Source organism: Mustela lutreola, chromosome 14 (genome assembly GCF_030435805.1).
Source record: "Mustela lutreola isolate mMusLut2 chromosome 14, mMusLut2.pri, whole genome shotgun sequence".
NCBI classification, from domain to species: Eukaryota; Metazoa; Chordata; class Mammalia; order Carnivora; family Mustelidae; genus Mustela; species Mustela lutreola.
Window position 1 is genome coordinate 35,560,415 of NC_081303.1, and position 15,135 is coordinate 35,575,549.

A 15,135-nucleotide genomic window follows, 5' to 3' on the forward strand; every position below is an offset into this window, starting at 1 on the left:
TAACGTTGGGATTGTTACATCTTTTTTTATGTGAAAAATTGAGAATTAGATTAAAACATACTTGCAGTAGCCAATTTTGTAGAAATATCATAGGAATTACTCCAACCTTAAATACACTATCATCCATATTCCTTCCTATGTTCTAAAGCTATTGCATGGTAAAGGTGGTGCGTCTGAGATCCTAGCATCAGTAGTCAGTGAGACTCCGGGGCTAATATCCAGAACTCTGGTTTTTGTTTTTTGTTTTTTAAGATTTTACTTATTACTTACCTTTTTAAGCCACTTCCTAATCAGGACCTTCTTTTATGTTTAAGCAGCATGGACTTCCTGTGGGTACCTTCCTGATGCAAATACTTTTTGTCTTTCCATCCTAACTGACTTCTCATTGTCCTGAAATCCCCACCCATTAGTCATTCCTTGCAGTTGGAGGATGTATAGATTGATTTTCTCCTACTAGAGACTGGTGTAAAATATGCCTTAGTCAGCAATTCAGTGACATGAAGAAGGATAAAGGGGAGGGGAAGGGGCTGCTAGATTCAAAAGAAGGTTAAGACAAAAAGGAAAATGCAACATGTGGAGTTCATTTGCATCCTGAATCAAAGGTGGGGGGAATTTTTTTTTTTTTTTAATTTTACTTATTTGACAGACAGCGAGAGAGGGAACACAAACAGGGGCAGTGGGTGAGGGAGAAGCAGGCTCCCCACCGAGCAGGGAGTCTATTGCGGGGCTTGATCCTAGGACCCTGGGATCATGACCTGGGCCAAAGGCAGATGCTTAACAACTGAGCAACCCAGGCGCCTGGTTACTAAGTAAGACCAAGGAATGACCTTTTTGTTCAGTGTATAATAGCAACATATTTATGTAAGTAAATGCCCATATTTTTTAAAGATGTATAATTGACAATTCCTGGCATTTCATTTATTTTTGCAGGAAAGTAATATACCTAAACAGTGAAGGTTATTTTCACCTCCTACCAACAATTAGCAAATAGGTATCTTTGTTTGGTACCACACCTGACCCCAAGGGAATCGACCATAATAAAAGAAAGGTTAAGGGCGTCTGGGTGGCTCAGTAGGTTAAAGCTTCTGCCTTCAGCTCAGGTCAGGATCCCAGGATCCTGGGATCAAGCCCGACATCTGCTCAGCGGAGAGCCTGCTTCCCTTCCTCTCTCTGCCTACCTGTGATCTCTGTCTGTCAAATAAATAAAATCTTTTTAAAAAGAAAAAGTTTAGAGGGTATGCAAACATGGTACTGCAACCATCCTTGAATGTTACAAAATGTAGAGTGGGAATTCCAAAACCAGCCATGCCATCTTTACCACTATGCTAGGCCTACCCTGCCCACCAGCAGTAGGATATTTTTTGACCCTTTACACTGAGACTCACATAGATTAATATGAGTTTGTTTTTTTGTGTATATTAGCATTTCATTCCCAGTAACCAGCTAATCTGCAATGATCAACTAATAAATGCCCTCCACTTTCCAACATGGTGGCCCATTTAATACTGGCTGCCACCCTTACTTGGAAGACTTTACAACTCAAAATTGGCCTTTCAGCTACTCACTGAACACCCACTTTGGTGTTTACTGAAGTGAATTACTGAGTACTTAATCAAATGTACCACACTGTAGAAGATAGACTCCTGTCTTCATCTTCAAGAAGCTTAATCTCCAGTTATGGAAACTGACATGAACAGTTTTAAAATAGGTAACAGGGACACCTGGGTGGCTCAGTCAGTTGGCTGGCTGCCCTCAGCTCAGGTCATGGTCCGGGGTTCTGGGATCAAGTCCTCATTGGGCTCTTTGCACAGCAGGGAGCCCGCTCCCTTTCCACTGTGTTTATGCTCTCTTGCTATCTCTTGTCTCTCAAATAAATAAAACCTTTTTTTAAAAATGATTGTTTAGGGGCGCCTGGGTGGCTCAGTGGGTTAAGCCGCTGCCTTCGGCTCAGGTCGTGATCTCAGGGTCCTGGGATCGAGTCCCGCATCGGGCTCTCTGCTCAGCAGGGAGCCTGCTTCCCTCTCTCTCTCTCTCTCTGCCTGCCTCTCCATCTACTTGTGATTTCTCTCTGTCAAATAAATAAATAAATAAAATCTTTAAAAAAAAAAAAAAAAATGATTGTTTAAAAAAGGGGGGGGGCAAGTTGGCAGAGGAGTAGGGGACCTAAATATCAGGTCCCAGGAGTTCAGCTAGATATCAAACCATTCTGAACACCTACTAACGAGATCAAAGAAAAGAAGAGCAGCAATTCTCGGAACAGAAAATGGACCACTTTCTGGAAAGTGGGATGTACGGAGAAGTGAATCCAAGGCAACATTCGGGAAGAGAGACCACGGGGAGAGGGCTGGCCCCTGGCAAGTGGTAGAGCAGCGAGCACAAAATCGGAACTTTTAGAAGTCTGCTCCACTGAGGGACATTGTTCCAGAGGCTAAGCAGGGGGTGGTGCCCTTGCGGGGACAGTGTGGTCTCAGGATGCACAGGGATGCAGAAGGGCCACGGGTGACTGAGTGTGGCAGAGCTCCCAGATAACAAGGCAGGGAGACTGGTTGCAGGGATAGAGCCAAGGAGGGGTCTTTCAGCTCAGGGTTACCTCAAGCTGTAATCCAAGGCACAGTTGGACCACTGCTCTTTGAGCAGGGACCCCACAAGTGGCAGATCCAGGGAGACCTCCTCCTCCAAGAGGAGCAGCGCAGGAGCATGCTGCAGAAATATGCTGGGTTTGGAAACTCCAAACAGGGCCCTGTGCCAGAGAGAAATGCTTGCTCACAGGCCAGGTGAGCTGAAATTGCAGCTGGAGACCAGGGAGACAGGAGGGATTGACTGCTTTTCTCTGAGGGCATACTGAGGAGTGGGACCCTGAGCTCTCAACTTCTATGGGGCCAGAGATTGGGAGGCCGACATCTTCATTCCTGTTGTCCAAAGCTACATGTAAAGCGTTCAGGGAACAAAAGCTACCAAGAACAAACCCCCCCCAGCAGATTACTTAGCCTGGCCCCCTGCAAGGGCCGTACAATTCTGCCTCAGGCAAAGACATTTGAGAATCACTACAACAGGCCCCTCCCACAGAAGATCAGCAAGAACATCCAGCCAAGACCAAGTTCACTGAACAATGAGAACTGCGAACTCTAGAGCTAGGGAAAACAACACATAGAATTCATGGCTTTTTTTTTGCCCTCAATTTAAAAAAATTGTTCCTCTTCCTATTTTAATGTTTTCTATTTTATCAATACCTTTTAAAAAATCTTTTTTAGGGGCACCTGGGTGGCTCAGTGGGTTAAAGCCTCCGCCTTCAGCTCAAGTCATGATCCCAGGGTCCTGGGATCGAGCCCCACATCCGGCTCTCTGCTAGGCAGGGATCCTGCTTCCCTGCCTCTCTGCCTACTTGTGATCTCTCTCTGTCAAATAAATAAATAAAATCTTTTTTAAAAATCTTTTTTTAATTTTCATTTTTTATAGTCCTATATATCTCTTCATTGTACTTAACCTTATTTTTTTTTTTATAGATACAGGTTTTTTCTTCAAAATTTTGGGATACAGTGTCTTCTAACAGATCAAAATATACCCTAAATCTAGCGCATGGCTTTGTTCTAATCTCCAGCCTGATTACATTCTTTCTTTTTTCTTTTTTCAATCAACTTCTTATCAATTCCTTTTTTAGAACCTTTTTAAATTTTCATCTTTAAAATTTTTATTTTTCGGGGCACCTGAGTGGCTCAGTGGGTTAAAACCTCTGCCTTCATCTCAGGTCATGATCCCAGGGTCCTGGGATCGAGCCCCACATCGGGCTCTCTGCTCTGCAGGGAGCCTGCTTCCTCCTCCTCTCTCTCTCTCTCTCTGCCTGCCTCTCTGCCTACTTGTGATCTCTGTCTGTCAAATAAATAAATAAAATCTTTCTAAAAAATTTTATTTTTCATCTTTAAAATTTAAAGTTGAAAATTTTAAATTTCATCTTTAAAATTTATCTTTTAAATTTTCATCTTTACAGTCACGTGTGTGTGTGTGTGTGTGTGTGTGTATCCAGAATCAAGTGTGTGACTCTGTTCTATTCACCAGTCTAATATATATATATATTATATATATATTATATATATAATATATATATATATATTTGTTTTGTTTTGTTTTGTTTTGTTTTGTTTTTCCCCCCTTTCATTCTACCCCTGATTTTTGGTCTCTTCTGATTTGGTTAGTGTATATTTTTCTGGGGTCATTGTTACCCTATTAGTATTGTTCTCTCATTCATCTGTTCTTATCTGGATAAAAAGACAAGGCAGAAAAGCTCACCACAACAAAAAAACCAAGAGGCAGTACTGATGGCTAGGGACCTAATCAATATGGACATTAATAATATGTCAGAACTAGAGTTCAGAATGATGATTATCAAGGTGCTACCTGGGCTTGAAAAAAAGCATGGAAGATACTAGGGAATCCCTTTCTGGAGAAATAACTAAAATCTAACCAAGTTGAAATTTAAAAAGCTATTAATGAGGTGCAATAAAAAAATGGAGGCTCTCACTGCTAGGATAAATGAGGCAGAAGAAAGAATTAGTGATAGAGAAGACCAAATGATGTAGAATAAAGAAGCTGAGCAAAAGAAAAATAACTACTGGACCACAAGGGGAGAATTCGAGAGATAAGTGATACCGTATGATGAAATAGTATTAGAATAATTGAGATTCCAGAAGAAGAAGAGAGGGACAGAATGTACATTGGAGCAAATTGTAGCAGAGAATTTCCCTAATTTGACAAAGGGAACAAGCATCAAAATCCAGGAGGCACAGAGAACCCCTGCAATCAATAAAAACAAGTTCACGCCCTGTCATCTAATAGTAAAACTTACAAGTTTCAGTGACAAAGAGAAAATCCTGAAAGCAGTTCAGGGCAAGAAATCTGTAACATACAACAGTAGAAATATTAGATTGGCAGCAGACCTACCCATAGATACCTAACAGGCCAGAAAGGACTGGCATGATACATTCAGAGCACCAAGCAAGAAAAATATGCAGCCAAGAATACTATATCCAACAAGTCTGTCATTGAAAATAGAAAGATAAAAAGCTTCCAGGACAAACAAAAACTAAATGAATTTACAAACACCAAGCCAGCCCTACAAGAAATATTGAAACGGGTCCTCTAAGCAAAGAGAGAGCAAAAACACCAAGACCCATCAATATGCTGTCAGCAAGAAACTCATTTTTTAGACACCTCCAGATTTAAAGTGAGGGGGTGGAAAACAATTTGCCATGCTAAAGGACATCAAAAGAAAGCTGGGATGGCAATCCTATTATCAGATAAGTTAGATTTTAAGCCAAACACTATAATAAGAGATGAGGAAGGACATTATACTATACTTAAAAGGTCTGTCCAACAAGATGGGCTAACAATTTTAAATATCTATGCCCCTAACATGGGAGCAGCCAATTATACAAACCAATCAATAACAAAATCAAAGAAACACAATTAACAAAAATACAATAAAAGTAACACCCCTCTCACTGAAATGGACAGATCATCCAGGCAAAAGATCATCAAGGAAATAAAGGCTTTAAATGACACACTGGACCAGATGGACATCACAGATTTATTTAGAACATTCCATCCCCAAACAACAGAATACACATTCTTCACTAGTGCACAGGGAACTAGGTAACAAATCAGGTCTCAACTGGTACCAAAGATTGGGATCATTCCCTGCATATTTTCAGACCACAATGCTTTGAAATTAGAACTCAGTCACAAAAGATAAGTTGGTAAGATCTCAAGTACATGGAGGCTAGCAAGCATCCTACTCAAGAATGAATGGGTCAACCAGGAAATTAAAGAAGAATTTTAAAAATTCATGGAAAGAAATGAAAACACAACTGTTCAAAATCTTTAGGTCACATCAAAGGCAGTCCTGAGAGGAAAGTATAAGCTCTCAAGTACACAACCTAACCCTACACATAAAGGAGCTGGAGAAAGAACAGCAAAGAAAACCCAAACCCAGCAGGAGAAGAGAAATAATAAAGATCAGAGCAGAAATCAATGAAATTGAAACCAAAAGAACAGTAGAACAAATCAATGAAACTAGGAGCTGATTCTTTGAAAGAATTAATAAGATTGATAAACCCCTGGCCAGAGTTATTCAAAAGAAAAGAGAAAGGACCCAAGTTAAAAAATCAGGAATGAAAGAGGAGAGATAAAAACCAACGCCAAAAAAAAAAAAAAAAAAAAAAAAAAAAGTACAAACAATTATAAGAACATATTATGAGCAACTATAACCAGGAAATTTGACAATCTGGAAGAAATGGATGCATTCCTAGAGATAAAAACTACCAAAACTAAACCAGGAAGAAATAGAAAACCCGAACAGACCCATAACATAACCCTGTAAGGAGATTGAAGCAGTCATCAAAAATCTCCCAAGAAACAAGAGCCCAGGGCCAGACGGCTTCCCAGGGGAATTCTACCAAACATTTAAAGAATGAATACCTATTCTCCTAAAACTGTTCCAAAAAGTAGAAATGGAAGGAAAACTTCCAAACTCATTTTATGAGGCCAACATGACCTTGATCCCAAAACCAGACAAAGACCCCATCAAAAAGGAGAATTACAGACCAATATCCTTGAACATGGATGCAAAAATTCCCACCAAAATACTAACCAATTCATTAAAAGGATTATTCACTACGACCAAGTGGGATTTATTCTTGGGCTGCAAGTTTGGTTCAACATCTGCAAATCAATCAGTTTGATATACTACATTAATAAAAGCAAGAAGAAGAACCCTATGATACTCTCAATAGATGCTGAAAAAGCATTTGACAATGTACAGGATCCTTTCTTGATCAAAACTCTTCACAGCGTAGGCATAGAGGGTACATACTTCAATATCATCAAAGCCACCTATGAAAAACCCACAGCAAATATTCTCAATGGAGAAAAACTGAGAGCTTTTTTCCTAAGGTCAGAAACTTGGCAGGGGTGTCTACTATCACTACAGCTACTCAACATAGTACTAGCAGTCCTAGCCTCAGCAATCAGACAACAAAAAGAAATAAAGGGCATTGGCATCATCAAAGAAGAGGTTAAACTCTCACTCTTTATACATGATATGATATTTTATGTGGAAAACCAAAAGACTCCACTCCACATCTGCTAGAACTCATACAGGAATTCAGTATAGTGTCAGGATAAAAAATCAGTCTACAGAAATCAGTTGCATTTCTACACACCAACAACAAGACAGAAGAAAGAAATTAAGGAGTCAATCCCATAAAATTGCACCCAAAACCATCAGATACCTAGGAATAAACCTAACCAAAGAGGCAAAGAATCTGTACTCAGAAAATCATAAAGTACTCATGAAAGAAATTGAGGAAAACACAGGGAAATGGAAAAACATTCCATGTTCACGGATTAGAAGAGCAAATATTGTGAAAATGTCTATGCTACCTAAAGCAATCTACCCATTTAATGAAATCCCTATCAAAATCCCATCCATTTTTTTCAAAGAAATGGAACAAATAATCCTAAAATTTATATGGAACCAGAAAAGACCCCAAAGAGCCAGAGGAATGTGGAAAAAGAAAACCAAATTTGGTGGCATCACAATTTCAGACTTCAAGCTCTATTACAAAGCTGTCATCATCAAGACAGTATGATACTAGCACAAAAACAGACACACAGCTCAATGGAACAGAATAGAGAGCCCAGAAATGGACTGTCAACTCTATGGTCAACTAATTTTTGACAAAGCAGGAAAGAATGTCCAGTGGAAAAAAGACCATCTCTTCAACAAATGGTGTTGGGAAAAATGGACAGCCATAGGCAGAAGAATGAAACTGGACCAATTCCTTAAACCACACACAATAATAGACTTAAAATGGATGAAAGACCTCAATGTGGGACAGGAATCCATCAAAATTCTTGAGAACACAGACAGCAACCTCTTCAACCTCAGCCGCAGCAACTTCTTCCTAGAAACATCACTAAAGGCAAGTAAAGCAAGGGCAAACTATTGGGACTTTATCAAGATCAAAAGCTTTTGCATAGCAAAGGAAACAGTCAACAAAACCAAAAGACAACTGCCGGAATGGGAGAAGATATTCACAAATGACAGATAAAGGACTAGTATCCAAAATCTATAAAGAACTTATCAAACTTGGGCACCTGGGTGGCTCAGTGGGTTGGGCCTCTGCCTTCAGCTCAGGTCGTGATATCAGGGTCCTGGGATCCAGCCCTCATCGGGCTCTCCACTTGGCAGGGAGTCTGCTTCTCCCTCTCTTTCTCTGCCTACTTGTGATCTCTCTCTGTCAAATAAATAAATAAAATCTTTAAAAAAAAGAACTTATCAAACTCAACATCCAAAGAACAAATAATCCAATCAAGAAATCCTTAGAAGACATGAACAGACATTTCTCCAAAGACATCCAAATGGCCAACAGACATGTGAAAAAGTGCTCAACATCACTCGGCATCAGGGAAATACAAATCAAAACCACAGTGAGATACCGCCTCACACCAGTCAGAATGGCTAAAATGAACAAGTCAGGAAATGACAGATGTTGGCAAGGATGCAGAGAAAGGGGAACCCTCTTACACTGTTGGTGGGAATGCAAGCTGGTGCAGCCACTCTGGAAAACAGCATGGAGGTTCCTCAGAAAGTGGAAAATAGAGCTACCCTACGACCCAGCAATCACACTTGGGTATTTACCCTAAAGATACATATGTAGAGATCCGAAGGAGCACACGCACCCACGTGTTTATAGCAACAATGCCCACAACAGCCAAACTATGGAAAGAACCTAGATGTGCCATCAACAGATGAACAGATAAAGAAGATGTGGTATATATATACAATGGAATAGTATGCAGCCATCAAAACCCCCCAAATCTTGCCATTTGCAATGACCTGGATGGAACTAGAGGCTATTATGCTAAGCGAAATAAGTCCATCAGAGAGAGACAATTATCATATGATCTCTCTGACATGAGGAATTTGAGAGGCATGGCAGGGGGTCGTGGGGGTAGAATGGGACAAAATGAAACAAGATGGGCCCAGGGAGGAAGACAAACCATAAGAGATGCTTAATCTCAGGAAACAAACTGAGGGTTGTTGGAGGCGAGGGGGGTGGTAGAGATAGGGTGGCTGGGTGATGGACATTGGGGAGGGTATGTGCTATGGTGAGTGCTATGGACATTGGGGAGGGTATGTGCTAAGACTGATGATTCACAGACCCATACCCCTGAAACAAATAATACATTATATGTTAGGTAATAATCATCAGCAAAACACTAGAATTACCAAAAAAAAATTATTCAGCTACAATTGTCTTCAAAGGAGAAGAGCCAGGAGCTGTGAGAATGTACACAAAGTACACTTCATCTTGCTTGGCTGAGCAGCAAAGGCTTTCCTGAGGCAGTTGTATTGAAGGTAAGACTTAGAGAACAGACAGAAGAGCAGGTAATGTTGGAGACGAGAGACTGCTAGTCAGAGAAAACAGAATATGTTTCTATGGAATATGATTTTTTGGAAAGAAGAATCTGTGTTACTCACTGTTTGAGGCAAGGGTAGAGGGAGTGAGACCATGGCATGAGAAGAGGCAGAGCTGGACCACTGAGGCCTGCAGATGATGCTAAAGTATTTTGATTTTATTCTGAAAGTAAAGGGATTCCAAGGAAAGGTTACTAGCCAGCAATGAAGGGATCTGATTTGTGCCTCTTTATTCACATTTATTGGAGAGTTTCTTTGTCAGTACGTCTCAGACGAAATGTGCATACGTCTCACCTGGCACTCTTGTTGAAGTGTCCTTACTGTTGCAGCAGCTCTGGAGTGGGGCCTGGGACTACCTAATGCGCTCCCAGCGGCTGGCAGTCCTGCTTGTCCGTAGACCACACCTGTGAGCAGCAAAGCAATTTGAGAAGCAGGAAGATCCAGTTTCTGCCATCATCAGACTTCCTGAAGCAGTGAGATGTAAGACACAATTAGCATCAAGGAGACTACTTCAAGGAAAATGCATTGAGCTGGGGAAGCAAGGTGATTCAGGGAGGCTTTTACTTCTGAAGAGGTGATTCTTAAAGGTATGAAAGGGTTTATAAGATGAACAAGGTGGAGAGTCAGCGCTGCAAGCCTGGAGCACGATCTCAGACGCCCTTCCCTCCTCTGCATTCCCGCTGTCCTGGTGCTGACCAGCCCTCATTATTTCCTGAACGTCTACTGCGGCAGATTCGGCAGATTCGTGACTGGGTTTTCTGCCCCAGTCCTATTCCATTTCAAATCCTGATAATCCCTTCTCACTCTGGCTTAAAACCCTTACTGATCTGAAGCACCAAAGGATAAAACTCAAACAACTCAGAACTATACACAAAGCTTTCTGAGGCTTGGCCTCCACCTGACTTTTCAAGCTGCCCCCAACTCCCTCAAGTTCAGTACGAGGCCACATTCTTGCAGGACCCTGTACGTGCTCCTGGAGCTGCAACTTGACCACAAATGGTATAAGCATGACTGGCATCACTAAACACCCAAACACGTGCACCCAAGTCCGCTGGCTCCCATGGTTCCCTTCACCAAGCACTAGGTCGTTTCCTACAGCATTAGGTTAAAAGGGAAGAATTGCCTTTGCAATATCAAAGCTCTCCTAAATACTCAGTTTCCAGGAAGACCTACAGCCACCTCAGCTTATCTTCTTATCCTCTCAAGTCTAAAGAGTTTAGGCTATTATGATCTAGATTACAGGACCCTCTGGTTTCCCTCAGTCCCTAAGCTCGTCCTCCTCCCCTGAGCGGGCCCTTTGTTACCCCGACAAGCTAGGGAAACTGACCTGTCCCAGAAAACTGACCCGTCCTAGGCATCCTGGATGGCCCGTGAGAACCCCGGCCACACCTCCGGAGTGGGCCGGCCCCTTTCTCTCACTAAGCAGCTTGAGGGTTTGCCTTTGACACCATTCCCTGCTTAGCGGGACTTCGGTAAGCGCACAAGACAGGATTCCTAAAACTCGTTTCTGTTCAAAGTTGAACAACCTATTCCCAAGCGGCATCTGGTTGGTTTTCGGCACTGGCCACCTGGAGGGGGCCCGAAACCAACCTCGTTTCCTGATGGGATAAAAGCTACCAAGCCACATTCATTCCTAGATCCTCATTTCCACCTCCCTGCTTGTAGGAGTTTGGACAGATTTGCTAAGCAGCCCTCCCATGGCAGCGGTGGGTGAGAGACACCAGTCACACTGGTTGACCCATACTCACCAAACACAACCCCTTGGCCTTGGCTTCCCTAGGAGTTCTTCCCAGCAGTTTCTAGGTCTGTCCAAGCCATCCCCTCTGTCTCCACACAACCTTCCCCTCCCTCTACCTCTGCTGTCTTCCCCCCTTCTTCATGTCTCTTTCACCACCCACATCTTCCTGGACTAAAACAGGACAGAGAGTTTGACCTCATGCACCGCTCTCCTGCTCAGTCTCCCGAGAATGCCCTCACCCACTACCTCTGGTCATACAAGGCGTCAGTCCCTCTGGAGAAGTAAGCATTTTTAATAACCTCAACTTTCTATTTAGGAGGGATTTAAAGTATTTTTCTGCGAATAGTCAGCAAAACTACTCCAAAGCAGGTTCCTTCAAACACAAATATTTATCAAGCACCTGGTACGTGGAAAGTCCAGTGGCCTGTGCACTGGGCATGTTCGATAAATATTTGTGACTTTGATTTGCTGTCCCTGAAACTAAAGCTGGACTTTCTAACCTGTGTGAGAATTTTAACAAATTCCAGTGAGATGCTTTGAGAGTCACCGAAAAGCTGCCAAGTAATAACGCAGGATTATTTTGACAAACTTTATTTCCCCTCAGTTAAAATAACATAACCACCTCATAACCTAGAAGCCCAGGAGAGCTGGAGATGGCTCTGGTTTGTGTGTTGGATATTTTGCCAAATTTCCATGAAAAGTTAAGCTTTGAGTTACTCAGTAACCAGCAGCAGGAGCTCAGCTCTCCTGTTTATACTCCACCAAGGTCTTCTTGATGCCAGAGAAAAGAACAGAACAGCCCAGAACATGAGAGAATCAACAGCAAGCATCAGGAGCTGCTGCTGAGACTAGAGGCCAAGTAGGGAAAGAGGGATTTTTTTTTAACTTTACTACTCACTTGAAAGAAATATTTTTTTTTAAAGAGAGGGTGGGGCACCTGGTTGGCTCAGTTGGTTAAGCCGCTGACTTGGTATCAGCTCAGGTCATGATCTTGAGTTCCTGGGATCCAGCCCCGCATCAGACTCCCAACTCCACCACCCAGCCCACAGGGAGCCTGCCTCTCTCCATCTCCCTCCGGCCCTCCCCTCACTCTCATGTGTGGTCAAGCTCTTTCTTTCAAGTAAATAAATCTTTAAACCACTTAATAATTAAAAAAAAAAAAAAAAGAGGGTGACTGAATGCTATATTCTTTCCTCTCTGTGGCCCCTCAAACCTACCCCTAACACAGCAGAGCACAGAGAACCCCCAGCTCCTTCCGACCTTATTTCCACTCAGAGAAAAATAGAGTCTGCCCCCAATTTCAGAAATGATTAGAAGCTACCATGAAAAATTTGATTTAAGCACACTTTTAGGTCTTTAAATCTAGACCATTGTTAAAACCCTATAGAATAATTGAGTCTGGGGCCGAGTGGGTTGGTAGTGTGGGGCAGGGAGAGACCCACATTAGCGAGCCCATCATAGACACTCTTTCTCTCTTTCCTCATCGAAGCAGTCTGAGATGAACTAAGAAGAAAGGGATTTGGGATCATGAAAAACTACACAGTGGGTTGATCCTCTGCCTTGGCTTGGGTCATGATGTCAGGGTCCTGGGATCAAGGCCCACATCGGGCTCCCTGTTCGGCGGGGAGCCTGCTTCCCCCTCTCTCTCTGCCTGCCTCTCTGCCTGCTTGGTGATCTCTGTCGGTCAAATAAATAAATAAAATCTTTGAAAAAACAAAACAAAACAAAAAACTAGACAGTGCAAAGGCAAGGGTGGCAGAGACGGGGGCGGGGAGGGCTGTACGAGACCCAGAGACTAGGCTGGGGTTAAAGACTCCCAAAGACCAGCTGCAAATCTCGTTTGGAATGCGCATCAGAGACAAATGCCTTCTGATAAAAATGTGTAACCAAAGAAAGTGGCAATCCTTGGGTTCATTTCTGGGCCCCGGGGCCCTGGCTTTGGAGGGATTCTTGGACAAACTTGATAGAGACTATCCAGAGGAGAAGAACCAGCTGATGACATACAGACCCTGCTCCCAGAAAAAGAACTGGAGTTTTAACCTGGAGAGACGACATTTCCTTCATAGCTATGTTACAGGAGCACCAAACCTGTGAGACAGGTACAGCGGGTCTGAACCACAGCTTTGCTAGCTTTCTAATCTGGGACACATTCTGAAGCCTTGTGAAGGGCAGTTTTCTCATCTATAAACTGGGCATAGTAATATCTCACTGGTTTAGCTGATAGAAGAATTAGTCCTCACCCCTATCATCTCTACTCTGTGATATAAAAGGTAGCACACCAAACACTGATGGGCAGCTTACTTTTCCCCCTATTTAGTTATCCTGGAGATTTTCCGTGTCAGTTCAGAGAAAGGCTCCTCATTCTTTTGGACAGTGGCATAGTCTTCCAGTGGGAATGTACCTCAGCTTATTTATTTAACTACTCCCTTCTAGATGGAAGCTGTTTGTAATCTTTTGCTATTACTACCAATCAGGTTATAATCAATAATCTCATTGACACCCATACAGATAGAGCTGTAGGAGACATTTCTTGAAGTGGGATTTCCAGCTCAAAGGCTAAATTCATTTGTAATTTTTGGTGTTGTCAAATTTCCCTTCAAATGGTTATAGGATTCTGCCCTCCTATTATCAATGGTTAAAAGGGCCTATCTCCTCACAGCCCAGCAAGACAGTATGCTAGCTTAGTTAATCTCTCTTAATTCTACTATTTTTAGTGATAACCTTTTTTAGGGACTCAGATGAGAAATAACTGAGAAAGTACAGTGCTTAAAAAGTCTTGCAAAGGAATCATTGAGGGATGGTAAAATTAGCAGGTGAAGTTTGATGAAAAACCGTACTTACATATTCTCGAGGTATCTGCCCACAAGATACACACTTAATTTAAAAAAGAGAAAATTGCACATTTTACAGCAGAGAAAAAAACTTGGCAGACACCATCCTAACCAAGTGACCAAAGTTACTAACATCACACCATTAATAGAACAAATGGATATCATGTCTCCCCTGATAGGATCCACAGATACAATATTACTTTTGCAGTGCTTGCCCTTAAAAAAGTATAACTTGAATCTAATCCTGAGGAAACCTCAGATACACTCAAATTGAGAGACATTCTTCAAAAATGACTGGCTTGAGAGCACCTGGCCAGCTTAGTCAATGGAGCATACAACTCTTGGTCTCAGGGTCATGAGTTCAAGCCTGACATGGAGCATGGAGCCTACCTAGAGGGGAAAAAAAAAAAAAAAAAAAAAAAAAAGGAAAAAACAAACAAAACATAACAAAAACTGCCTCCTACTCTTAAAGCATGACAAAAGAGAGCAACTTTTCAAACCAGAATACGCTAGAGACATGACACCCTTTCAGCTGAATCTACCATTTTCCAGTAATTGCCAAAGGACCAACACAAAGGGAAAGAGGAGAGTCACCTGCTGTAGGTCTTTTGGGAAACATGGGGTTGTTCCTTTGGCCACATACATGCAAATCCACAAGAAAGATGATATTGTAGACATCAAGGGGACGGGCACTGTGCTAAAAGGAATGCCCTGTATTAATATGACAAAACTGGAAATATCAACGATGTTACCCAGGATGCTGTTGGCATTACTGTAGTCAAGGACAGGATTCTTGCCAAGAGAATTGACGTGTGTGTTGAACATATTAAGCATTCTAGAGCCGAGATGGCTTCATGAGGCGTGCGAAGGAAAATCGTCAGAAAAAGAAGCCAGAGAGAAAGATGCTAGGGTTCAAACAAAGCAGCAGCCTGTCCCACCCAAAGAAGCACACGAGAACCAACTGAGAGGAGCCAGAGCCAACGGAACCCATTCCGCATGAACTCATGGCATGGCAGCTGTAGAAAATATAAAAGACCTCTGGACTGCAAACAAACAAAGGCAGTGGGGACATGACAACTAAATGCAACGTG